At 40.6% G+C, this 27,397-nt stretch overlaps 1 protein-coding gene across 1 annotated transcript in view; it reads right to left on the bottom strand.

Annotated features, from left to right (window-relative positions):
* Nucleotides 1-26,778, bottom strand: part of LOC138922029 (uncharacterized) — a 143,666-nt gene extending 116,888 nt beyond the window's left edge. The window contains 6 exon segments of the mRNA XM_070258809.1: nt 1,543-1,725; nt 1,892-1,986; nt 5,777-5,922; nt 20,242-20,297; nt 20,851-21,055; nt 22,334-26,778. The gene's annotated coding sequence lies outside the window, so the exon portion shown is untranslated.
* Between the last annotated feature and the right edge of the window lie 619 nt (nt 26,779-27,397).

Raw genomic sequence — 27,397 nt, 5'->3', positions numbered from 1 at the left:
GAATGCTCTCCCTGGAAGATGCTTTTGTAACCTAAATTGCACTAGAATGAGGTTAGAGATGGGGAAGAAAGGGAAAGTAAGGCAAAACTCACAGCTTAATTTCTAGACAGGATTGCTGCTTTAAAAATGAATTTCAGGTGCTTCTTGGCATACTTGGCCCAAGCACTGGAGATTTAACAGTGATTTGTGATTTGGTGTGACCCAGAACATGGCCCAATGGTCCTCTATCCTTTGAAGCCGTCAGTCTGTTTTCTTGATTGCTGTTCTGGACTTTCTCACCGTCACTAACCATCAGGGCCCCATTCCTTCTGCTCTGTCCTAGTGGAACAGTCCCTTGACCTTCATTCTCCCACTACTCTAGTCTCGACTTCTCCTTGTTGCCAGATTACTCTATTATTGCTTCTCAAATTGTGGTTCCCAGACCAGCAGCATTAGCATTGCCTGGGAACTTATTAGAAATGCAGATTCTCGGGCCTCACTCTGGACCTACTCAAGAAGAAACTTTGATGTGGGGCCCAGCAATTTTAACAAGCAAGGTAATCTCCAAGGTGAGAACCACTGCTGTACGTAAAGCTCAGTTCTGAGCATATCACCCCTTTGCCCAATACCCTTTATTGCTTTCCTGCCGACAACCACATGAGTGTGTGTGTGTGTGTGTGTGTGTGTGTGTGTCTGTGCGCGCCCTTCTATCCAAGGCCTTCTGCAATCAAGCACCAGCTCAGGTGTCCCCACGCAGGGAGGTGTGTTCCACAGTCATCCTAATGGGTCACCTGCTCTTCCCTCTGCTCTCCTGCCGCCTCTCTCTGTTAATGTTGGGTCCTCTGCTATAAATACCCACCTCCTCCCTCTCCTTGGAGAAACCTTACTCATTCTTTAAGGCTCACTTAAAAATTAATATTTATCTAAGGAATCCATACCTGTGCCTTTAAAACCAAATAGTACTGAAGGCTTTATAAAGAACCACGGCAGGCCCTCCCCCACCTCACAACCCCAATCCTTCCTATCCCCCCAGTTCCATTCCCCATGGAAACCACTTGAGCCGTTTCTATCACAGTTGTTCTGGTGTTTACCTCTATTTATATAACTAATACGCAAATACTTGTATTTAAAAGTAATTTTAAAATATTAGACACTAACTTCTTGCCGTGGTAGATAAAATTTGAGTAAGTAAAATTGCAGGTGGATGAAATTTGGTCGACACCCCATTCCCCTCTTCACTCTTCTCAATCTTTCCTCACTTAAATCTTTATTCATGCAAAGTTCATCTTGGCATGGAAGGTGACTCCTTTCCTGGAACGTGTTCAGAGACTGCTCCTCCCCTGCTCCCACAGAGCTGTGTATCTCTCTTAGTGCACTGTCCCCCTTGCCCTTCCACGTTTGTATGTATGTGTCTCCCATTCCCACCAGCTTGTAAGAGCCAGAAAAGTCTAATCCGTCTTTTACTTTCCCAGAATCCTCCCAGGGCAAAGCACAGGGCCTGGGATATAGCACACACTGAGCAAACGTGGCCAATTTAACCGTAAAGTAAAATATCTGCCTGACCTTTGAAGCTTGCTGGTGTGACAGCAGTACTTGGAATGAGTCTTCCCGTTCCAATGTGGTTTTCCAACATTATTGTGGGAAATAGTAAACTGGAGTCAGGAGACTTGAGCCACACCACCTTCTTGGTGACTTCTTTTAAGACCTTGGGGAAGGCACTTAATGGTTTTGCTTCCGTTTTTTCATCTATAAAGTGGCAACAATAATATCTATGGACAGAGTTGTAGGGAGGACCAAATACAACAGCACAGGTTATCAGGTATAAGGCGTTACATTGATTCCTTATGTTTAAAACAAAAAGGCAAACCATTTTCTGGTAGCACATAGGGCTATAATGAACATTAAAACCAACCTTTAAATAGAAAACTTTATTTTTAGATGATCCAGGGGGTCTTTCTTCCAAGATCAGCCTAAGATTTTTTCGGAGGAAACTGTATTCTCATTGTCCTGAAATTTGAAGCAAGAAAACTCAATCGTTTAAGACCATTTGCCTATTCTTACTTGTTGATGAGAAATCACGACTACTGCCACCCTTTTAGCCTCTGAAGGAATTGTAAGCTTTGTCTTGATTTGATGGCTCAAAAATAAAATCTACCAAAGGTACGTTTTCTAAGCCTCGTCTGGCTCTACCCATTAGAAAAGTGTGAGCTACTGTTCTATCAAAACTAATTATATTTTAAATCTACAACCAAGTCTCAATTACCAAGGTTAATGGGACTACATACATACATAATTCTCTCTTACATTTATCCAGTGTTTTTAACTTCTTCAAAGCACTTTTCACTGTACTGCATATATAAAACAGATGCATTTTTTTAAATCCACAAATAAGGTAAAAAATAAATCTTCAGATCAATAATTTCAACTTTGTACCTGTCAAAAGCTATTAGAACTTGCAAAATTGTCTAATAGGACTTTCATTGCCCTACTCTCCTCTCGACCCCTCTCAACTAAGGCCAGAAAAGACCGAAAGATCTGGAGGAATCTCCAGAGGAGAGGAAGCCAGAGAGGGAAGGAAGCCAAGGACCTGGGCCATCCACAGCCTGGATCATTAGCTCCAGCGTAATTGAGAATAACTGACTGTATGTGTGACTATGGCCAGAAAATCCAGAAAGAGATAAAAAGGCAAAGAAAATGACGTGTGAGTAACAGTATTTACAGGGTCTGTCTTTGTCATTCTCTCAACAAGCATTACTGAGTGCCTACTGTAATGACAGGTGCTTTCAACAAAGAGGATGGACACAGCATGAACAACCCAGGCAAGACTGCTATTTTCATAGTGATGACCTTCCTGAATGGTGCAGACAGACAACAAACACAAAGACACACAACTTCACATAAACGAGATAACTTCAGGTGGCACTAAGCTCTGTGGAGTCCATAAACACAGGAATGTGATAGAGCCTTGGGGAAGGGATGCTGTTGTAGATAAGGTTGCCAGGGAAGGCCTCAGGGTATCGGAGCTGCAATCTGTGAGAAGAGCCCACCCTGTGCAGGTCTGCAAACCAGATGGTGGAATGAGTGAACTCGCCAAGTATGCTAGAGGGAGAGGGGTCCAGGCCAGTTTCAAGGGGTTCCAGGAAAGTCACTGTTCTGTGGTTATTCACTTTGTGTCCTTTTAGGGATATTACTAAAACCTCTCCAGGACCCCGGATTTATTGCCTCTACAATGCGGGTTGCTAACACTGATCACCTGGACAGGGGAGCGCTGAGAAATAATGGGTAAACAATTGTGAGGAGCCACATAAATGCTAAATAATGCTCATGGTAATAAGCTTTTATTAAAGTCAGCACCTTGATAGGCAGCTCACAATCGGATACCTTGGCAAATGTGTAAATTGACGTGGCTGCTCCCTGTGCACACCAGCACCATCCTTTAAAACAGAAAAAAATAAATGAGCCTATGGTCATGATATTCGAAGTAGTTAGTGATCAAACAACTGTCTGGAGAGAAAGCTGGTGTGTGAAGTGTACAATGGGAGCAGGAAGATAACGGCACATCACAGCCCAGCTCACGCAGAGGATAACTCATGAATTGACTGGATGCTTGCTGGTGCACACACCATCCGCTCCAGGGTGGTACTCTAACCCCGTCAGGACTAGGTGCTGCCACCAAAAGGCCCAGCAGACAGGAAGGGGAGTGAGAAGGAGCCAGAACAGAAGCATCTCTGGCAGCAGCCCTCTCTGGCCCTCTTGGCCTTGGAAAGCCACCCCTGGGGGAGGAATGAGCAGCCAGCACCAAGGGCCCTACCTTGGAAGGGCACCAAGGAAGTGGTGGGGGGTGTGAGGGAGGAGGGATGAGCATTGCATTTCTCCCTACGAGAATGAAATATGCCAACGCCAGGAGAGACTTCAGTTGTCGTTATAACTGAGCCTCCCCACACAGAGATATGAGTCCACCCCTTAGAAGCAAATCTTCCTCCCCCAAAACCTCCCCCCAAAATATAACATTAACATCACAAAAAATGAATTCTTTTTTGTGGGTCCTACCATCTCTTTGATATAAATACACAAGTGCCTAAACATTCTTTCCCATCTCCCATCCCACATCGGCAATCAGATTGTGACACACACACACACACACACAAGCACATGCTCACACAAATACCACACACACCCAATTCCTTTGTTAAGCCCTGGCTCAGCTATTATAAGGTACCTGTGGAGTGTAGGTCACATAGTAGAAAAGTTTAAATTACTGTTGCTTCTACTCTGAAAAGCAGACAGGAAGAAAAGACAATAAAAAAGAAAACACTTATTTTAAGGCTGATACTAAACACTCTACTCCACGTTCACTGAGGTCAATTTCCCACTGTGGGATGGGGAGAATCGAGATGATCTCTGAGGTGCTATGAACCCACAGTGCAGACTTCACGTTTTGAGGCTTGACTAGAAACGACGGGGACGTGAAAAAGAACATGGCGAGATAATCCTAGTCTTCAGGAAATTATGGTTTAAACTGGGCTGGAGAAAGACCAAGATCCTCAAAAAAATCTAATTGATTTTAACCAAATGGAGTAATTTTAAAATGTTAAATACACTGGGATATCATATTAAAAGTATTCTGGGAGAGCATGCCGCATGGGACGTGGTAAGTGCTGAATTTCCTGCTGCTAAGGGAGGCATTCCTATCTGCCAGTGTCTCATGCTGCTCAGACCTGAACCATTCATTTAGGTAGACCATTTGTCCAAGTGCGTCATTTCCCAAAATAGCCAATGGAGGACTCCAGGGAGAACTGTCTTGAGGAGATGTGGTCATCCTCAAGGCCAAATCAGTCTAGACTAAGATGGTTCTTAGCAAGACTGCCCAAAGGGCTTCTAGACTTTGTTTGGTAAGTGTTGTTAATGCCTTGGTAACAATGGACTGTTGATAAGGTGGGAGATAATGTCAGAAGGAAGGAAGGTATCTGCTCACATCTTTTGCTTTTAACTTAAGCTAACCCATAAAATCCATTATCAAACCCCAAGGAATGCTCCCAATTATTGTCTTGGACCCTTCATTTCGCTTTGCTTTGTTTTTGTTTTTTTTTTTTCAACTCTCTATTTCTGTTTTTACCTGGCACTGACTCGCTTGACTCCTCTTCTCCTCTCAGCTTCTGGCTCTGTGCTCCCCCTTTAGACTTGATGAGTAATTTTGGTTTTCCTGCTTTTCACCTTTGGCACCCCTTCAAAAATGGGTTAGGTTTATCTTCTGGCTCTTTCTACTTCTGACTGCTTGGAAGTTTGGATCATACTTAGCCAAGTTTTGATCCCAGGACCTTTCCCTGGCTTTGACCTGTCTCAGTGGCATCTGTGCTGGGCTTGACTCCTCCAGGTGAGGGCGTCGGCAAGAGGGAGGATCAAGCAAAGATCAAGCAAGGAAACAGGAAGAATACCTGGCTCAGCTTAAACTGTGCAGGGCACTGAGGCCTTGCTGGCCGTCCAGTCTCTGCCTCCTTCTTCCTCTGCTGCTTTCATTCCCTCCCGTCTCTGACTTTCAATTTTTATTAAGTTTCCACCTTCTGACTGCTCAATCCTCTTCTAGCATCCCTTTGTAAGCTTGAAATGGGAGTGGGAGTGATATCCATTAGCCAAAATAAGTTCCATAGCTGGGAGAAACTGCTGAATCTCTGGTGTCTTTATAGCACTTATCAAATCCCAATTAACCATATTAGTTGGCAAACTGCTCTGGCTTCCCAGGCAGTCAGCTGGTAGGTGAGTCAATAAATATCTGTCAGATGGATGGATGCACACTCACTAGTTGTGTAGCATGGCATCAGGTACTTTAAATAATACAAAGTATAAGACTTCATCCTTGGCTGAAGAAGGACATCTTCTCACGGCCATTCACAAAAGGACTGTTTGGAAACATCACCAAGCGCTAGACCAGCTTCGCTACTTCTTCTAGAAAACAAGAAGAAATCTCTTGTTTCAAGAGATGTTTGTGTCATCTCTTAATGCACAACTGGCTTCATGTGGGCAAAAGGGAACATGAGCAAAGCCCTGGTTAAAGCATAACAGACACCCTTGGGCTAATGAACTGTCGAAGGTAGTAGTGTCAGCGGATTTTCTACATAACTGCTTTGTAAACAGCAACACGCATAAACCATAAACAAGGAGAATGAAGTGAGCACCCACAGACCCACCACTCATGTCAAATCATACAATGTTGATATCACCCCAGAAGCCTCCACTCTCCTGTCTGATAATCTTTCACTTACTTTTCTTTATAATTTCATCACCTTTATAGACTCCCATAAAACATTTAGTTATATCCAGTTTGGGGATCAAAATAGATTAAAAAACAACAATTGCAGGTGCATTCAACATTGGACATGAAAAAGAAAACTGGTTTTTTAATAAGATACTTCAAGTGTACACTTTCCGTAGGTGATCAAGACATTTACTCTTTCGTCCATTTTTATGTTTGCTGACTGCCAATCACTCTACTCCTTAATACTTCAAAGGTATTTTTCCCAAAGCTGCCTTTTGTCTTACACTAATGCTTTCCCGGACTCAAGTGAATTTTGAAGGAGACTGAGCTCATCATGATGAAATGGATGTTGACATTCCATAACCATCACTGTAATTATTCCTAATTTGTACTTTGCTTCAAAAACTCTCTTCCCTTGCCCCCTAAAGTCTGTACTTTCAGAATAGCATCTACAGCTTTAATTATACCTGACAATAAACTACTCTCACCACAAAATCTTGTTAATCACGGTGTACGTTACTATCTTCAAGTATCCTGTTTTTTTAAAACTGCATTTATATCAGGTTCCCAAAGAGTTACAATATTAGCAATGAATGTTTTAACTGTTTCTGTAATTACCGTTTGTAATTACTACAAATCAAAGTTGTACAAACTTTGGATTGGAGGCTGGTTGAATTATCTACCAAACTGGGGTGAATGGTCTTTTAATCAACTGTATACTGAACAAATCTACAGAGTAAAAACTGAGATGGAATTTGAGTGACTTGGTGTCCATCGAGAATCAAATCTGATGCTGTAGTGTTAACAAGGGACTTCAGGTCCAGAATGATTCTGTTAATCACACGTCTTCCAAATTAGTCAGTTAATGTTGTGGGTCCTGATGAGACAGGATTTAGGAAGGCAGAGAGCGGCGGGGAATGCTCCTGGTGATAGGATCCTTAGAGCAAAGGACAGAAGACAAAAGGAGAAGGCTGTATTCATGAGAAGTGAGCTGGACCATAAGCGCTATAATTAGAAGCTTATAATGTCACCACACTGCTTTCTGTAATGTAATATTTTTGTTGTCTGTTATTTTCCTTGATTCAGGTTTTGTATTTTTCATGATGTAATAGTGAGATCTAGTCTCATTTTTCTGTGTATTTGGATACATTGAGTAGAGTGCTCTGGCTGAGTAAAGAGTTTCACATATGGGAGACTTGAGAAACAAGAGTGGCAAGGAAAGTTAGGTCAGATTATGAAAATTCTTAAAATGTTTCTATTGGACTTAATCCTTCAGAAGTCATTTAGTGTTCTCTTTTCTTTTTTTGTAATTGAGAGCACCATGAGGAAAGGAGTGTTTTTGATGATCTATTTTTATTTCTTTCTCTTTTCTTGGAGGAAGATTGGCCCTGAGCTAACATCCGTGCCCATCTTCCTCCATTTCATCCGTGGCTCGCCTGCCACAGCATGGCCTGATCAGCAGTGTATAGGTCTGTGCCAGAATGGGAACCTACAAACCCCAGGCCGCCAAAGAGGAGCACACAAACTTAACCACTACACCACCGGGCTGGCCCCATTTTTGATGATTTCTAAGGGGTAAAAACTAGGCAGGGAGATTAGGTAAGATGATATAGCAGAAATTCAGGCATTAAGAAATAAGGTTAGACTAGGCTGGCGATGGCGGCCATGGATTGGAAAGGAAGGAAGGATGGATGCAGCATCATAAGGGAAAAATTTGCTTCTTTCCCTTTGTCTTTTCAGCCATTTGGGCTTAACGGTGTTCAGTGCTCCTGATTTATTTCCCTTCCCATTTATATTTTCCTTCTTCCCTCGATAATCTACTTTTGCTTTCCCATTTTTCCCTCTCTTCTCTCCTTTGCTTGCATTCTTATCACCTTCCCTGATAGGACGATGACTGAATCGGGCAGGTAGACATGAAATGGGAGATCTGAGTAGAAACTAACTATAAGATTTACTAATTAGAGTATGTTGCTGCTTAACACATTTTTTTTTAACCTTTCATCTGCAGTTAAAAAGAAGAAAAGAAAGGTGAGGAGGCAAAAAAGGAGTAGAGAGGAAAAGGGAGAGACTCATTTATCCATTCATTCAAGAAGTGCTGTGTTTCCAGAGAAAGAGAGAGTGCCAAAGAGATAGAGAAAACACCACACAATAATTTGTGTTATTGTAGTTGTATCATCTATTTCCCCTTCTAACTCAGTTGGGTAAAGTACAGATGCCAGATGGGAGGCTAAAGACTAAGGTGAGATGGGCAGTCTCCCTCCCTCCCTTATTGCCTGCTGCTTCTCATATCAAAAGATGGAGTCTACATCCCTCCCCCTAGGCCTCAGTGACTGGCTCAACCAATAGGATGCTGTGGAGGTGACTTTCTGGGACTTCTGAGGCTAGGCTGTAAGAAGCCTGGTCTTTTGGAATATATCCTCTTGGGATGCTTTCTTTTGGAACCCAGCCACCACTTTGAGAGATGCCCAAGTCACATGAAGAGGCCACATGCAGGCCCTCCAGTTGGCAGCCCCGAATAAGATAACAGCCAGCATCCTCAGCAAACACAGAAATGAACCATCTTGACATCCAGCACAATAGAGGCAAAGAGGATTTCAGCCCAAGCTGACATCTGACTGTACTTCCTAGGAGACCCCAAGCAAGAACTGCCCAGCGAATCCCAGCCAATCCACAGAACAATAAGAGACAAGAATAAGTTACTGTTTCAAGCTACTCTACTTTGTTGTGGTTTGTTATACAGCAATAGATAACTTTTTTCATCCTTACACGAGACACAAAGAATATCGAAAGTTTGAAGATTCATGATGCCACCCGGAATGCATGTATATTTTTTACGTATTTTTTTCCTTTTAAAGGTCACTTTCTTATTCATTAGCCTTGAAATTGGAATTTGAATTGACCTTGATCAGAAATCCTAAGAAATGCTTAAGCAAATATTTTAAGCACTATCATATTTTGAGTACTAGTTCAGGATAAAGTGGTATTGATGTGACAAGAATAATGGATGTGTAATTAGAAGATGGAGTTTAAGTCCTAGTTCTGTCATTTATTACTGTGTGGCCTACAACAAGTTATTTCACATTTCTGCTTCCTAGTTTCCAATGCTATAATGTAATCGAAGGTATTTAGTGATGCATGACAAAACACAAACATTCAGCGAATTTCCATTTCTTTCCTTCCTATGAAAGTCCTGTACTCATAAGTGCAACCATATCAGAGCCTATCATACTGCTTCCTAAAACTAAATATTTTTATTATGTATCAAATGTTTCCCTTGATAACTATTGCATAAGCTTCCATAGTGTTGCCTTTACTAGTGTGATCTGCCTCACTTTTCCTGTGGGATAGTTTATTTAATAGATTTTGGGGACTCATCCTGTTGCTGGATTCTTACAAAGACTCTTTTGTGATAACCTTCTTTGGTTTTCAAGGACATGACCCTGTTTCTCGAGTGTGGTTCCCTACTGTAGCATAAATGTTAACAAGTTAAATGCATATCACATAAGAATTTTAATTGTTCATCATATGTTTATGTATTGAAATATAGAGTCGAATTGATATAATTGGTAACATTACCCATTTGCTTTGATTTGAGATGTCAAGTGATTGAAAAAATTTTTAATTCAGAATTGAATTACCTTGCTTATTTGAATTTATCATTTTTGCGTAATTAGGATGAACTAATTTTTTTTTTATTAATGTTATGATAGATTACAACCTTGTGAGATTTCAGTTGTACATTTTTGTTAGTCACGTTGTGGGTACACCACTTCCCCCTCTGTGCCCTCCCCCCACCCCCCCTTTTCCCTGGTAACCACCGATCAGATCTCCTTATCAATATACTAACTTCCAACTATGAGTGGAGTCATATAGAGTTAGGATGAACTAATTTAATTTGCAGTTATCCTTAAATGACTTAACTGATGTCTGCTGAGGTTCTCAAGGCCACAGGATTATGGAGTCATGCTGAACATCACTCTGTCTCTTAGGGTTGGAAGTACAAGTGCACCTTGCGAAGCCTGGAGACAGAAGTTACAAGCTTGATTTTTTCTCCATTAATGTTTTTTTTCTGTTTTGTCCCCCTCACCTCACTCTAGGCTGCGTCATGTTTCCCAGAAGGACCACATATTGCATTTGGAGGTGGTCCTCCTTTTCCAACTTTGTTCTGATTTTATGTCATTTTTACTTGGTGTTGAGCTCACATCTCAGTTCTGCAAAGGAAAGCTGGTTATTTATCTGGTAACTTGTGGTTGGAATCCCCAAGAGAGTGCTCTTTATAGAGACTGAGGGTCCTTTAGCAAATATTGCTTTTTGATGATGCATTTTAATAAGCCTTTTAAAAATCTGGATACCAGACTACCGGCTAGGGTACCTGGAAGCAATAATTTTAAAATAGTGCTTTTCAAACTGCAGGTCCTGACCAACTAGTGGATTATGAAATAATTCTAGAGAGTGTGACAAGCACTTAAAAAACAATGAAACAAAATGGAATAGATAATATTAGAGTGTATTACACGTAAAAAGGTAAGAACAGTTTCATAAAATTTTTATATTCCTTTGGTGTGTGTGCGTATATACTGATTTACGATAAAAAATAATTTATAGATTTATTTTGTGAGTTGCCATCAAAAGAATTTGAAAGTCACTGCCATGGATTTAAAGTTATCTGAAACACAGTTTTGTAATATAGCAGTTTGAAATGAAGCCCCAACAATATATGTAACAAATAAAAGCGTAGATAGGTTTTAGCTGCAAATTTTAAAGGGATTGGCAAGCTACTTTTCCTGAGAAGTCTAGCCCTGGGATGACTGGGTATTTTCCAAAGGGCCAGGAACCAGTTATCCCAATAAACGGTAGGGGCCTCAATGCTCTCTCCCTGGGAGGCTCTGAGGTAACGTTCCTCATCTCACTTGTAATGCTGCTGTTGCCTTGCTGCAGTGGCTGTTGGAAGTACTGCGTCTTCCCTAACCAGATCAGAAGGACCCAGTTTTCCCAAAGTCTTGGTCTGCCAGAAAGATGGCATTGCACTTCTCCCCGATTTGTGGGACCTGCACCCAGCTTGGAGAGCTGGAAAACTCCAGCCCTTAACTCCCCTCTTTGCTAGGGAACCACGTTTTCCTTCCCACTGGGTCCTTGGAAGATGGGAAGCAGCAGTAAGGTTACTTGTGTTTTATCCACACCATGTGCGTCTGTGTTTTTGTGTGAAGGCTGACTCATGTGGAGGAAAGTTCTATGCCTAGAATTATAAAATTAATGCTAATCAGAGTAATGCAGCATGCCACTTCCAATCTGCTAATGAGCTTTGGGGAGAGATGGCACATCTTCCTGCAGCTGATGGATGCCCCTTTTAGAGGATCTACGACATCCTCCCCAGGTCTTCACTCAGCTGGGCTAACACACTTCAGAACAAAATAATCCTCAGGGCAGGATGGGACCCCTTGCTTTTTGGTTCTTGTCCCTTGAATCAGTCTACTCTCTGTGCCACTAAAATGGCTGCCTATTAAACTCATCAGTGGAATCTGCCATACTGTGTCACTTAAACTTTTTCCATCTGCTTATGGTTTTTACTTGTTTTTCATAGAAAGCCCTGACCTAAATCTCTACTCTTCTTTTATAATGCTTTCATTTTGACCTTACTACTGCTGAAAGTCAACCAAACTCATTCATCACTGTCCCTCCCCCCAATCTCCATGAACATTATCCTGTTATCCAGGTTTTTAACATCCACTCAAGAGATTGTCAACAAAAATGGACTAAACCTTTACATGGAACTTCTTTACCCCCACATGGGACATTTTCAAGAATAGGAGCTTTCAGATGAATTAGCAATGTAGATAAATTTGTTACCAACACTAGAATCTCATTCTAAAATATTTTCTACAGCTCAAAACATGGCATAAGGCAGATTCCTATTTAAGAGAAAGGGCCTTCTTTTAAGTTGTCTTGAAGATTCTGAGACTGTCCTTACGAGCAGTGCTATGAGAGGATACGAGGCACAATCTCAGTCACCCCAAGAGTTAATTTAAATGGAGAAAGTGAGATGGTTTCCCAAAACATTGGAATTGATTTTTCCCTGAGTCTCTCCATAGTTGTAGATTCTGATAATCACAGAATATAGAGAAGGAAGAAACTTGGTGTTCCTTCTAACTGCCTCATTTCACAAACCAAGAAATTGAGGATCAGAGACATGAGGTCATTAAAGTCATCCAGTTACTTAGTTGCTTACTTCGACTAGGGTGGTTTCAGAAAGGATGCAGAAAAGTACAAGTATTTGAGAGCTAGTTAGGGACTGTATTAATCAACACTGTAATAATCAGCTCTGTGTCCTTGGGTGCTGCGACAGCTGGGGGTCCACTGCTGCAGCTGACAAATAAAGTGTGAGGAAGAAACAAAAACTGAGGGAGTCCATCGCCACTAGACCTGCCTTATAAGAAATGTCAAAAAGAGCTCTCCTGTCTGAAATGAAAAGGCAAAGGATACAAAGCTTTAAACAAGTTGATAAATAGATAAAATCAGAAAACTGCAACTCTGTATCAGAACATGTTAGTAAACAATTATGATGCAAAGGTTAAAGGGAAAGAAAGCATTAAAAATAACATTAACCGTTCCAATTTGGTAACAAATTCACAATACAGAAAGAAAGAATTTTGACAACAAAAATAGCAAGGGAAGAAGAAAAGGACAGAACTTGCCTAGTCAAATGAAGCAAAAATGCTATCAGCAGAAAAAGAACTATCTCATCTGTGAGACCTTTTATACAAACCTCATGGTAACCACAAAACAAAAATTAAGGCAGAGTCACGAAACATAAAAAAAGAGGAAACTGAAAAACACATCACCAAAAACCGTCAAGCTGAAATTGTAGTGAGAAACACAAGGAAAAAGAAACAAAGGAAATATAGAGCAACCATAAAACAAAAGATAAAATGGCAATAGTAAGTCCCTATATATCCATAATCATCCTAAATGTAAATGGATTGAATGCACCAATGAAAAGACAGAGAGGCTGGACAGGTTAAGAAAAAGACCCAAAAATGTGCTGCCTCCAGGAGACCCATCTCAGCTCTAAAGAAAAACATAGGCTCAGAGTGAAGGGGTGGAAGATGATACTCCGACCAAATGACAACCAAAAGAAAGTGAGTGTAGCCATAATTCTATCAGACGAAATAGACTGCAAGCCAAAAAAGACAAGAGACAAAGATGGGCATTATATAATGATAAAGGGGATAATCCATCAAGAAGACATAACATTTATTAATATATATGCACCTAACGTAGAAGCACCAAAGTCTATAAAACAACTATTAACAGATCTAAAGGGAGAAACTGACAGCAACACCATAAGAGTAGGGAACTTTAATACCCCACTTACATCAATGGATAGGTCTTCTAGAGAGAAAAATCAACAAAGAAACGTTGATCTTCAATGAAACACTAGACCAGATGAATTGAACAGATACATATATAATATTCAATCCAAAAGCAGCAGGATATACATTTTCTCTCAAGTACACATGAAACATTCTCAAAGATCCACTGTTTGTTGGGAAACAAAACAACTCCCAATAAACTTAAGAAGACTGAAAAGATATCAAGCATCTTTTCCAACCACAATGGTATGAAACTAGAAATCAACCACAAGGAGAAAGCTGGAAAAGTCACAAATATGTGGAGCCTAAACAACGTGCTATTCATTAACTATTGGAACAACAACAAAATTAAAGGAGAAATGGAAAAATATCTGGAGGCAAATGAAAAGGAAAATACAGTGTACCAAAATCTATTGGATACAGCAAAAGCAGTACTAAGAGGGAAGTTCCTAGCAACACAGGCCTACCTTGTGAGACAGGAAAAATCTCAAATAAACAATCTAACAATACATCCAACAGAATCAGAAAAGAAGAAAAATGAAGAGCCCAAAGTCAGGAGAACAAAGGAACTACTAGAAATCAGAGCTGAAATAAATGACATGGAGAGTAAAAAGAAAATAGAAAAGATCAGCGAAATTAAGAGCTAGTTCTTTGAAAATATAAACAAAATTGACAAACCTTTAGGTAGAATAAGACAAAAAGAGAGAAGCCTCAAATAAATAAAATCAGAGAAGAAATCACAAGCAATATAACAGAAATACAAAGGATTACAACAGTATTCTTTATCAATGTTATAAACTACATTAACAAAATGAAGAATAAAAATCACATGATCATCTCAACAGACGCAGAGAAAGAATTTGACAAGATTCACCACATATTTATGATAATAACTCTCAATAAAATAATTATAGAAGGAAAGTACCTCAACATAATAAAGGCCATATATGACAAACCAACAGCTAACATTATACTCAATGGTGTAAACTGATAGCTATCCCTCTAAGAGCAGGAACAAGACAAGGATGCCCACGCTCACCCTTCTTAGTCCTAGCCAGAGCAATCAAGTAAGAACAATAAATAAAACATATTCAAACTGGAAAGGAAGAAGTAAAACTGTCACTACTTGTGGATGATGAGATTTTACATATAGAAAACGCTAAAGAATCCATCAAAAAACTAAAAACAAACGAGCAGAAATAAAAAATCAAGAATACAATCCTATTTACAATCACAAAAAGAATTAAGTGGGTAGGAATAAATTTAACCAATGAGGTGAAAGACCTATACACTGAAGACTATAAGACATTGTTGAAAGAAATTAAAGAAGACATAAAGAAATAGAAGGATATTCTGTGCTCATGGATTAGAAGAATCAACATAGTGAAAAAGTCCATGTTACTTAAAGCAATCTGCAGATTCAATGTAATCCCTATCAAAACCCCAATGACATTTTTCACAGAAATAGAAAGAAGAATTCTAAAATTTACTGGAAACAACAAAAGTCCCCAAAGAGCCACAGCACTCCAGAGAAAAAAGAACAAAGGTGGAGGCATCGCATTCCCTAATTTCAAAGTATACTACAAAGCTGTATTAATCAAAACAGCACGATACTGGCAGAAAAGCAGACACAGATCAATGGAACAGAATTGATAGCCAAGAAATAAACCCATACATTTAGGAACAGCCAATTTTCAACAAAGGAGCTAAGAACATACAATGGAGAAGGGAAAGTCTCTTCAATAAACACTGTTGGGAAAACGGACAGCCGCACACAAAAGAATGAAAGTAGACCATTATCTTACACCATGCACAAAAATTAACTCAAAATGGATTAAAGACTTGAATGTAATACCTGAAACCATAAAACTCCAAAGAAGAAAACATAGGCAGTAAGCTCTTTGCTATCATTCTTAGCAGTGTCTTTTTGAATATGTCTCCTCAGGAAAGGGAAACAAAAGAAAAAATAAGCTAATGGGACTACATCAAACTAAAAAGCGTCTGTATGGCTAAGGAAACATCAATACAATGAAAAGACAACCTAGCAATTGGAAGAAGATATCTGTGAATCATTTATCCAATAAGGGGTTGCTATCCAAAATATATAAAGAACTCAACAACAAAAGAACAAACTTAGTCAAGAAACGGGCAGAGGATTTGAACAGACATTTTCCCAAAGATATACAGATGGCCAACAGGCACATGAAAAGATGTTCAACATCACTAATTATTAGATAAATACAAATCAAAACCACAATGAGATATCACCTCATGCCCATCAGAATGGCTATTACTAAAAAGACAAGAAATAAGAAGTGTTGGAGAGGGGCCAGTGCCATGGCCGAGTGGTTAAGTTCGTGTGCGCTACTCACTTCAGCAGCCCAGGGTCTTGCCAGTTTGGATCCTGGGCCTGGACACGGCACCACTCATCAAGCCATGCTGAGGTGGCATCCCACACAGCACAGCCAGGATATACAACTAGAATATACAACTATGTACTGGGAGGGTTTTGGGAGAACAAGAAGGAAAAAAAGATAGACAACAGATGTTAGCTCAGGTGCCAATCTTTACAAAGAAAACAGAAGTGTTGGAGAGGATGTGGAGAAAAGGGAGCCCTCATACACTGCTGGTGGGAATGTAAATTGGTGCAGCCACTGTGGAAAATAGTACAGAGATTCCTCAAAAACTTAAAAATAGAATGACCAGGCATGACATCAGCATCACGGCGGAGTGAGCTCTTCCCTTAGACTCTCCTCCCTAAGAAAGAATGAAAAGGACATTCATAAACCAACAGAGGACAGGCACACAACACAAAAGACATCTGAGAGACCCATGCAGCCAAATGCCTGAAGGTGGAGGTGCTGGACCCCCCAGGAGGAAGGAGGAGGAAGTAAGGGGATCTCCTCTCCCTCCCCAGCAATGACCTAGGGCACAGGACCATGCACAGCTCTGAGAAAAGAGGGGCCTGGGGGGAGACTCTGTAGGAATGCCTTCGCTCTCCAAGTTCCCTCACATCCCATAGGAAAGCTCCACAGAGGAGGCTAAGCTATTGTGGGGTTGTCTTCATGAAGCCAGCACGCCAGGAGGACAGACAGCGAGGGCAAACAGAGAACACCCACGGGATGGCACATGCAAAAGAAGTGCCCCTCCCCCTGCTGGGCTCACAAGCTCAGCCAGTCAGCCAGAGCAAGGGACCCCGTCTAGAGTGCCCGTGCGTACATTAGCAAAGCAGCAGCTACAAGCAGGCAATCGCAGATGGGTCCTGTCAGCATAGATTCCAAAGGACAAGCACAGACACCAGGGATCACAGCAGGCTCAGAATACACAGCTCCTGAACCTCCTCCAGTGGTGGCAGGTGGAATCTGCAACCAGATACTATCTATGTGAAGGCACAAACCAACCCCATCAAATAGTATGAAGAAATATATTAATAGTCCAGACCAGAAGGAAAATGAAAAGCACCTAGAAATCAATCCTGAAGGCACACAAATTTACAATGTAAACGACAGAGAATTCAAAATAGCTAACATTAAAAAACTCAACGAGTTACAAGAAAATTCAGATAGTTCAATTAAATCAGGAATAAAATTAATAAACAGAGGGAATACTTCACAAAAGAGATTGACCCTACAAAGAGAAACCAATCAGAAATGTTGGAGATGAAAAACACAATGAGATAAAGAAAAATCTGGATACCCTGAATTACAGAGCTGACGTTATGGAAGACGGAATTAGCAATCTGGAGGACCGAAATATAGAAAGGCTTCAGATGGAGGAGGAGAGAGAATTAAGACTAAAAAGAACCGAAGAAATTCTCTGAGAAATATCTGATTCAATTAGGAAATGCAACATAAAAACTACGGGTATTATAGAGGGAGAAGGGAGGGAGAAAGGAGCAGAAAGTCTGTTCAAACCTGGAAAAGGAGCTGGAATTACAAGTAAAAGACGCTAACAGAACTTCTGATTACATCAATGTAAAAAGACCTACTCCAAGGCATAGAGTAGTAAAACTGGCAAAAGTCAGTGATAAAGAAGAAATATTTTTAAAGGCAGCAAGGCAGAAGAAAATAACTTACAAAGACCATATCAAACTTTCAGGAGATTTCTCAGCAGAATCTTTACAGGCTACGAGAAGGTAGAATGAGATATTCAAAATTCTGAAAGACAAAAACCTTCAGCTGAGAATACTCTATCCAGGGAAAAATATCCTACAGATATGGTGGAGAAATACAAACTTTCCCACATAAACAAAAGCTGAGGTAGTTCATCACCACAAGACACCCCAAACAGGAAATGCTCAAGAAGACCTTCATACCTGAAAAAGAAAAAAAAGAGTTCACAAAGCCTTGAGCAAGGAGATAAATAGGCAGCCAAAGTCAGAAAATTGCAGCTCTCTACCAGAAGAGGTTAGCAAAAACTTAATTATGACATGAAAGGTAAAGGGAAGGAAAACATCAAAAATAACTATAATCTTGTGATTTTAACCACAAAATCACAACACAAAACAGAATGTGTTATGACCAACAAATCAGAGGAAGAGGAAAGGGATGGAACTGGCTTAGACCAAGGAAATAAGAGGCTATCAGAAAATGGTATATCTCATCTACGAGATTTTTTATACAAACCTGATGGTAACCACTAAACAAATAATCAGAACAGAGACACAAATGATACAGAAAAAAAGAAAACTGAGGGGCTGTCCCAGTGGCATAATGGTTAAGTTCACATGCTCTGCTTCAGCCACCCAGGGTTTGCAGCTTCAGGTCCCAGGCACAGACCTATGCATCTCTCATCAAGCCCTGCTGTGCTGGCATCCCACATACAAAAAACAGAGGAAGATTGCCACAGATGTTAGCTCAGCAACAATCTTCCTCAAGCTAAAAAAGAGGAAGATTGCTTACAGGTGTTAGCTCAGGGCCAGTCTTCCTCACACACAAAAAAGAGAAAACTGAGAAAACCATCATAGAGAACTACCAAACTGAACTGGCAGTCCAAAATACACAAGACAAGAAACAAGGGAAATACAGAGCTGCAAAACAAGTGATAAAATGGCAGCGTTAAGCCCTTATATATAAATAATCACTCTAAATGTAAATGGATTGAATTATCCAATCAAAAGACAGAGTGGTGGGATGGATTGAAAAACAAGACTCATCAATATGCTGCCTCCAGGAAACACTCTTAGCTCTAAAGACAAACACAGGCTCAGAGTGAAGGGACGGAAGATGATACTCTAAGCTAATGGCAAACAAAAGAAAGCAGTTATTGCAATACTTGTATCAGACACAGTAGACCTCAAGATAAAAAAGGCAATGAGAGACAAAGAGGGGCAGTATATAATGGTAAAAGGGACACTCCAACAAGAAGACATAACACTTATAAATATACGTGTACCCAACAAAGGAGTACCAAAGTACATAAAGCAACTATTAACAGACCTAAAAAGAGATATTAACAACAACATAATAATAGCAGGGGGCCCCAACAGTCTACTTACATCGATGGATAGATCATCCAGACAGAAAGTTAACAAGGAAATAGTGGAATTAAATGGAAAACTAGACGAGATGGACTATATAATAGATATATATGGAACATTCTGTCCAAAAATAGCAGAATACACATTCTTCTCAAGTGCACATGGAGCATTCTAAGGACAGACCATATGTTTCGAAACAAGATAGGCCTCAATAAATTTAAGAAGATTGAAATCACATCAAGCATCTTTTCTGACCAAAATGCTATGAGACTAGAAATCAGCTACAGGAAAAAAGCTGGGAAAGTGACAAATATGTGGACACTAAACAACATGCTACTGAACAACCAATGGATCATTGAAGAAATTAAAAGAGAAATCAAAAAATATCTGGAGACAAATGAAAATGAAAATACACCATACCAACTCATATGGGATGCAGAAAAAGTTGTCCTATGAGGGAAATTCATAGCAATACAGGCCCAGCTTAAAAAAACAAGAAAGATCTAAAATAAGCAATCTTAAAATACAGTTAGAAAATGGAGAACCAACAAAGCCCAAAGTCAGCCGAAGGAGGGAAACAATAAAAATCAGAGCAGAAATAAATGAAATTGAAACCAAAAAAGAAAAAAGAACAGTAGAAAAGATCAGTGAAACAAAGCGCTGGTTCTTTGAGAAGATATGCAAAATTGACAAACCCTTAGCCTGACTCTCTAAGAAAAAAAGAGAGAAGGCTCAAATAAATAAAATTAGAAATGAAAGAGGAGAAATTACAACAGATACCACAGAAATATAAAGGATTATAAGAGAATACTATGAAAAACTATATAGCAACAAACTGGACAATCCAGAAGAAACAGATAAATTCTAAGACTCATACAACTTCCCAAAACTGAATCAAGAAGAAACAGAGAATCTGAATAGCCCAATCACAAGTAAAGAGATTGAAACAGGTAGCTTAGTGGGAAACTACTTACCCTGACAAGGTTACCCACTCAAAGCTAACAGCCAACATCACAATTAATAGTAAAACACGCTATATTTTTCCTCAAGACTGACTTGATTTCTACTATTTCAACTTCTCCTTTTCCTTTAATGCATGGATCCTGCTAAACCTTATAAATCCATTACAATATAAAGTGGGGAATGAATAAAGAGCTCACCTGAGGGATGTTCACTCTCTGTGGCTCCTGGGCGAGTACAGAGGACTGTGGTTCAGCTGAGGGGACAGAAAGAAGACAGGGGTCCTGAGATTTAGCTGTCTTACAGCTCTTAGATTCACCTCCTCAAATCTCAGCACCCCAGTTGGGGATCATCCTCCCCATAGGCACAGGGCCCTCTGGGCCTTGAAAAGGCACAAGAAGGATCATGGACAGGCAGCAACACCTGTCTTTGTGTGATTCTGAAATGACCATGGAGCTGAAATCTGCAGTTTTTTACTGAGTGAACATAAACTTTACTCGATTGATTTAACAATAACGCATGCGTCCTTCTGGATAACAGAAAGAAATAAAAACAACCGATCAGTTGAATTAAAGTACGCCAAACGACAAGACACTATTCCTTCATTAAAGTTAACTTAGCAGAAAAATGCTCAGTATGCATCATTTATCTATTTTTCTCAGTAATATTATTCAACCCCTGGTATACACAATCCACGGAAAGCCTAGTAAAAGAGATGGGAGGATTTAAGGCAGGAATTTGTAATTGTTCATTTCAGCTGGGAAGTATTTCTCAAAAGGCCCTTTCGATAGATGCTTTTGGTAACTTACCTGTGAGAGAGTGAACTGTCACAAACTGCGTTTCCCTGGACAAGTCACTGAAATTTTCAGGCCCAATGTCTTTAAATCTTTCAAAAGAGTTAGAAGTAGGTGACCTTGGAAAACTCTTCACAGATCATCATTCTTGGATCCTGTGACATCAGGATAACGTCACTAATGTCACATGTGGTGGTGGACATGTGTGACAGCAGCGCATCTGTAAATAGCGGGGGCCATTTAAGGGGACCGGAGACAGAACTTCCTCCCTCTGCCTGGTTGTCCCTTACCCCCAGACCTTGCCCTCACGGCTCTCCAACAAAGCAGCCTTTCCTGAGCAGCCTGCCCCTGGGCCACCCCAGCTCACCTGTACTTCCCAGGGACGGCCCAAATGCCCCACTGTCACACAGTGTGGTGGCTCCTGAAGGTGGCATCATCAAGTCTGGTTCATTCTGGGCAGGAGGATCAAGACCTGCTTCTGATCTTGCAAATCTAGCATCTGCTCCTTTCTGGGCTCTTGTCTCTGCTCTGAAGCTCTGGAGAGAGGTCTAAGGTCAGAGGGGCGCTCTCTTCCAGGTAAGACTCCCTCACAGAGGCCCCCTGCTTCCTGCCTCACAAGGGCTGGTTTGTTTCAAGGCAACTGGGACATGGATCTGAGAAATAAATTCATCTTAGGGGCAAAAAGGCTGACTCTTAGAATTCATTATAACGTCAGACTTCAAGGACAGAAAGCCTGACAATGCAGAGGGGGCCAGGCACCTCTGTCTGACCCAAGGGACCTGAAGAGACACTAGAAATCCCAGGATACATGTGACACATGGTGGGATTCCATCCACATCCTTTCCTTTACATCCCTGGGGACGCAGGGACAGGCCATGTTCCTAAGTGCTGTGAAGGCTGTAATGCCAGTCTTGGGCAGGTGTGACATCAGACAAAGCCTGAGACTGAAGCCAAGCACACCTGCCCTCGAATCCAAATTCCCTGGCTGGGAGCTCCTGACTCGAGCACATCGGGCCACCGACCCGAGCCTCGGTTTCTGGTGAAGTGGTTGTCAGGGTACATTAAACTATCCAGTAAAAAAACAAAGCGTCCTCTAACTATAACAGCAGTTGTCACTTACTTAAGGCTTCCTACCTGGCACTTGTCTAAAATAGTGATCTATGTTTCCAAACGTCGCCGTGAAACAATCATTATTAATATTTATAGATGAGAACCCTGACTCTCGCCCAGGTTCCTTCTGTCGCCCCTGCTAACAGGTGACAGAGCTGGCACTGACCGGGCCTGTAGTGCTCCAGAGCTCGGGCTCCACCGCAGACCCACGGTCACCGTCCGCCTGATAAACGCACTCCTCCCTCCCGCACCCACCGCCGCCGACATGGGCTTCTCTCCGGTCGGGCTGCAGGCGGGCTGGTCACACGATCCTCGGGCATCCCGGACCGCCCCGAACACCTGCGCCCCCCGGCAGCCCGAGGGCCGGGGTCTCCCCCATCGGCCTTACCCGCTCTGACGGCCCGCCCGGGTTTATACACCGCCGCGGGGGGCGACGAGGTCCCAGACACTTCCTGCTCCCATCCCCAAGCACAGGCACACCCTTCCCAGCTAGTCCCTCGCCCTCGGTGCGCACCCTGCATTTTCCGAGCACACCCCAAAGTTCCCCAACGGTTCTCTGGAGTCCTGAGAAGACAAACGAGGAGGCTACGGCTGCACATGCGCAGAAGGAGCGTGGCGTCCCCTTCCCGGAGTCCAGGCGGTGAACCTCACCTATTTAAAACTACATTTCCCATAGGCCTCCGCGTCTACATTTCAAGTCACTTTTGGCCTTTCCGCGAAAGCGGGAGGACGGTGTTCTTAAATCTCTCCTGCCCAGGGTCCTCCGAGCCCGAAGAGGTTAAGGGTTAAGCCTGAACTCTGCTGTCAAATGCAAAGGGTAGTCCGCTATTGGCTCCCGATTAAAATAGCATTTTTTTCATAAGTCATTTGGAGGTAATTGGGGAAATTTGAATACGGATTGGATATGGAAAATATTAAAATATTACTTAGATGGTGTGAAAAAAATTTGGAGTTAGGTAGGAAAATTGACTTTGTAAAAAGAAAAAGACATGCCGACTGAAGTAGTTAAATTATATAGCTGTAAAATTATAATTTTACAATTTTTCAACCTGGGACCTCCACCCTGTTCCTTTACAGCCGCCGGACCCACCAACCCCTGAGCCCCATCCTGGCGCGCCTGGGGCCCAGTGTGCAGATTCTACTGAGGGTCTGCACAGGTGCTCCAGGGGTGGATGTTTATAGGAAATCTGTTGGGTCTTCTACATTAACATTGATTCTTGCTGAATTCTCTTATTGTTTCAGAAATTTTTATGTTAAATATCTTGGATTTCCATGCACATAACGACAAGTTTGCTTGCTTTTTGCTGACGTTTATAATTCTTTGTCATTCTTTACCAAATTACAGATAAAAGCACAAGAATGCTGGTTAAACTATATTAAATCAATCATAATAGACTTTAACATAAAGATCACGAAGGAGAGAAAGTGGTCACACATATGTCGTTTAACAAACATTTATTGAAAACTGACTGTACAATCGACATCATTCTAGGTGCTGGGATAGCAACATCAAATAAAAGAGAGTAAATTCCCTACCCCCATGGAGTTTATGATCAGGCTTGTTGTGGGGCCTATTAGTCAGGGTCCCCTGAAGAAACAGGTGTCAGTTGTCAAGAAACCATGGGACACTTGAGGAGAGTCTAATAAATAGGGCTCTAAAAATGTGGGTAGGGTTAGTGAAGCATCCTGTAACTAGTGTTGGTAGAGAGTTATTATCGCCCCCAGGGCTGTAGTGAGAGTAGGTGACATTATCAGAACTTAGCACAAAAGGCCACCCTTATGAGAGCTGTGGTCTTAGGAAGAGAAACATTGTGAATGCCCATTACATGGCTCAGCACGGAGAGCCAAAGGAATAAATACCCAACACCTCACTTGTTCTCTTCCCTCTGATATCCTATCCTCCGTTAAGCATTTATAAACCCCATTCAATACCTATTCTTAGAATTCCATCCGCATGTGTCTCTTCTAGACCTTTTGGTCACCAATTTTCCAGTCTTATTCTTGTTTAGCCCCCTACTACCTGTCAACTCACTGAGCTACTGGACATAAATCAGTATAAATCGAAACTCAAGTACATGTCAGTTCTTCACAAAGTGAACTAAATATACCTCCTTAAACTCTACCCACTGGGAAGATTTTTTTTTCACCACACATTTCAGAACCACCCCTAAGTGAGACTGTAATCGTAGCAGCCATAATTTCCAATGATGCCACCATACACTGTAAACCCAGTTTGAAGGAGAGTTGATGGGTATGTGGCCACAGGTCTCCCTTGGGGACTTTTGGGGAATGTTTAATTGTATATTCTTGTGACCAAGTTATGAGGAATTTTGTCAAAGGGACCCAGCCTTCCCTTTAGTCAAAGCCTCCTGTCTATAAAGTAGGATATATCAAGGATTTAGAAAGAGAATCTAAATCCCTGTTGTGGTGATTTGTGTTCGTTTTCTGCCCACAAGATCCAGAATTTCACATGTATATAGATATATATCTCAAGAAGCATCTTAGTAGAATACCCATCTATTTCATTTCAATGAACTTCATGATCAAAGAGCCACCACCACTGATCCCTTCATATCACCACAAAAGATGGCTGCACATGAGAAACACTCTAAGAGTTTCAAAAAACATTTGTCAGTATCCCATTAGAGAAAATACATATTTCATTGCTTTGAAATGCAACATGGGCTGCTCCTGAGTCCACAGGGAGTATACTCATATTGATTAATTTGAGCCTATCCAAACATAATTCATCCTTCCTAATCTAATATGGTAAGGATCCACCCCCTTATGTGCTACCTAGTTTCTGCTTTATTGGGCAAGATCTTGAGTTCCTTTTGTGTTTTTGGTTTTTTAATTTCTGGATTTCTTGCAATTTTACTCTGAACATAGCTGGTTTTTTATTCCTATTATGGGCCTGGAGCCAGTAAGGAAGTTCGGACAGGGCCTGAGGATAGTGTGTATCTCCTTCAGGGGTAACTTATACTAGGATCACCCCTTAGGATTTGGAGAGAGAGAGAGAAGTGAGACAGACACTGTCAGAATTCAGTTACTCTTCACTTCTTTTTCTAAGCTCCTCAAAGCAGTGACTTTTAGTATACCTTAAAGGCCTTAAAATTGCAGAGTGTGTGGCAGGTACAACAAACTTGAACTGTCTAATAAGCCTCAAAGCTGTGCAGAGGCAAGTGTACACCTGCCAGGCAAAGTGCACAGAGTTTAGAACATCTGTTCTGACCAAGTAGTAGTATATGTTTGACCATATCCTTCTCCTCTGATAATAACTTTGGGCTTCCTAGATGCTCGGTAAATCCATGTAAGTGAAGGAATACAATTTCTTCACCTTAATCTTGACCTCACACTGATCCATCCTCGCAGTAATTGGGGGAGGTGTACTTACCCGGCATTCACCCTCATATGGCTAGTGATCATTTTATAAAATATTGAGGAACATAATGTCCCTCTTGAAGATATTCTTGTATTCAAACCTTATCTGAGTGAGTAATTGAGGCAATCTATTGAGAGCCCCAGTATATTGGATCACTTTTCAAACTGTTCAGACACCTCCATCTGGGAACTGTTTGTCTCTACACCTGTCAATATTAGATTAGTTTTATCTTTTTAGGGTTTCATGCAAAAGGAATCATACAGTGTATTTTTGTGTGGCTTTTTTTTCACTCAGGATAATGATTTTGAGATTCATCCTATAGTTGAATACCAGCAATGAAGGAACAGCCTCACACAGGGAGAAACAACTGCTTATGAAATCAAGGGAGACTCATTGTGCCCAATGAGTTCAGCTATATGTGAATCCAAATACATGTAATCATTCCAATTTCCAGGTTCCTAGACTTTCCCAGTAAATGTCCCAAATCTCATGTAATACACCTCCTCAAATTGTGGATCTAATAGTTATTGTAATTGTTTGAAGAAATAATGTCCAAAACTTCCCAAAGTTGATGAAACAATGTTAATTTACACATCCAAGAAGCTTACTGAACTCCAAGTAGGATAAATACAAAGATATAGTTTTACCTAGACACATCATAGTCAAACTGTTGTAAGCCACACACAAAGAGAAAATCTTAAGAAAGAGAAAAACAACTGAACATGTACAGGAGAGCATCAACATAAATAATATCTAACTGCTCATCAGAGAAAATAGACCCTAGAAGGCAGTGAAATGGCATATTCAAAATACTGAAAGAAAAAATGGTAACGAAGAATTTTTTTATCCAGCAAGACTATCCACTAATTATAAAGGTGAAATAAGGACATTCTTAAATTTAAAAGGACTGGAAGAATTTCTTGATATCAGAACTGAATTGTGAGAAATACTAAAGGAAATTCTTTGGGCTGGAAGAAAATGACATCAGACAGTACCTCGAATCAGCTGGAAGAAATTAAGAGAGCCAGAAGTAATAAATTTCTGGGTTTTAAAAAAAAGAATCTATAAATATATTTTCTCATTTCTTCTGTTAAATTCTTTAAAAGACATGAGATTGTACAAAGAAATAACTGTAACATTCTAGTATTGGTTTTGTAACATATATAGATATAATATATATAAAAACAAGAGCACAAGAGGGGAAAGTAACAGAGTTACATTGGAGGAAACATTCTATATTTCATAGGAATTAAGTTAATATTCGTTTGAAATAGACCATAGTCAGTTAAAATGCATATTGGAATCCCTACCACAGACACTAGGAAAATAGCTCAAAAACAGTAAAAAATATTCAATAGAGGAATTAAAATGATATACTGAAAGATTTATTTAGCACAAAAGAAGTTAATAAAGGAAGGACAGAGAACAAAAAAGCCTGAAGACACAGAAAACAAATAGCAAAATGGCAAATGTAACTCTGATCCTATCAATAACTGCACTAAATGTGAATGGTCTAAAAAAAAACAATTAGAAGACAGAGATTGGGAAAATGAATAATAAAGCAAGATGCAACTATACGTGATCTACAAAAGACACATCTTAGATTCAAAGACAAACAGAAGTTGAAACTAGAAGGATGGAAAAGACACATCACACAAATAGTTACCAAAAGATTGCTGGAGGGTTGTGTTAATACTGGACAATGTAGATTTTAAAACAAGAAATATTATTAGAAGCAAAGAGGGACATATCCAAATGACAAAATGTCATTAAATCAGAAAGATATAAAAATTATCAATGCTTACAAATGTAACAACAGAGCTTCAAGATACGTGAAGTAAAATTTGACGGAAATGAAAGGAGAAAGAGACAATTCAACAATACTTGGAAATTTCAACTGCCTCCTGTCCATAATGGATTAAAAAGAGGAAAGACAATCAGCAAGGTTATACAAGACTTGAACAGCACTATCAACCAAATTAAATTAAGTGACGTGTATAGATCACTGCACTCAATGACTACAAAACACACATTCTTTTCAATACCACATGGAACATGCTCCAGGATAGA

Source organism: Equus caballus, unplaced genomic scaffold, assembly GCF_041296265.1.
Source record: "Equus caballus isolate H_3958 breed thoroughbred unplaced genomic scaffold, TB-T2T haplotype1-0000035, whole genome shotgun sequence".
Classification (NCBI taxonomy): domain Eukaryota; kingdom Metazoa; phylum Chordata; class Mammalia; order Perissodactyla; family Equidae; genus Equus; species Equus caballus.
This window is presented reverse-complemented; position numbering and strand designations above follow the sequence as displayed.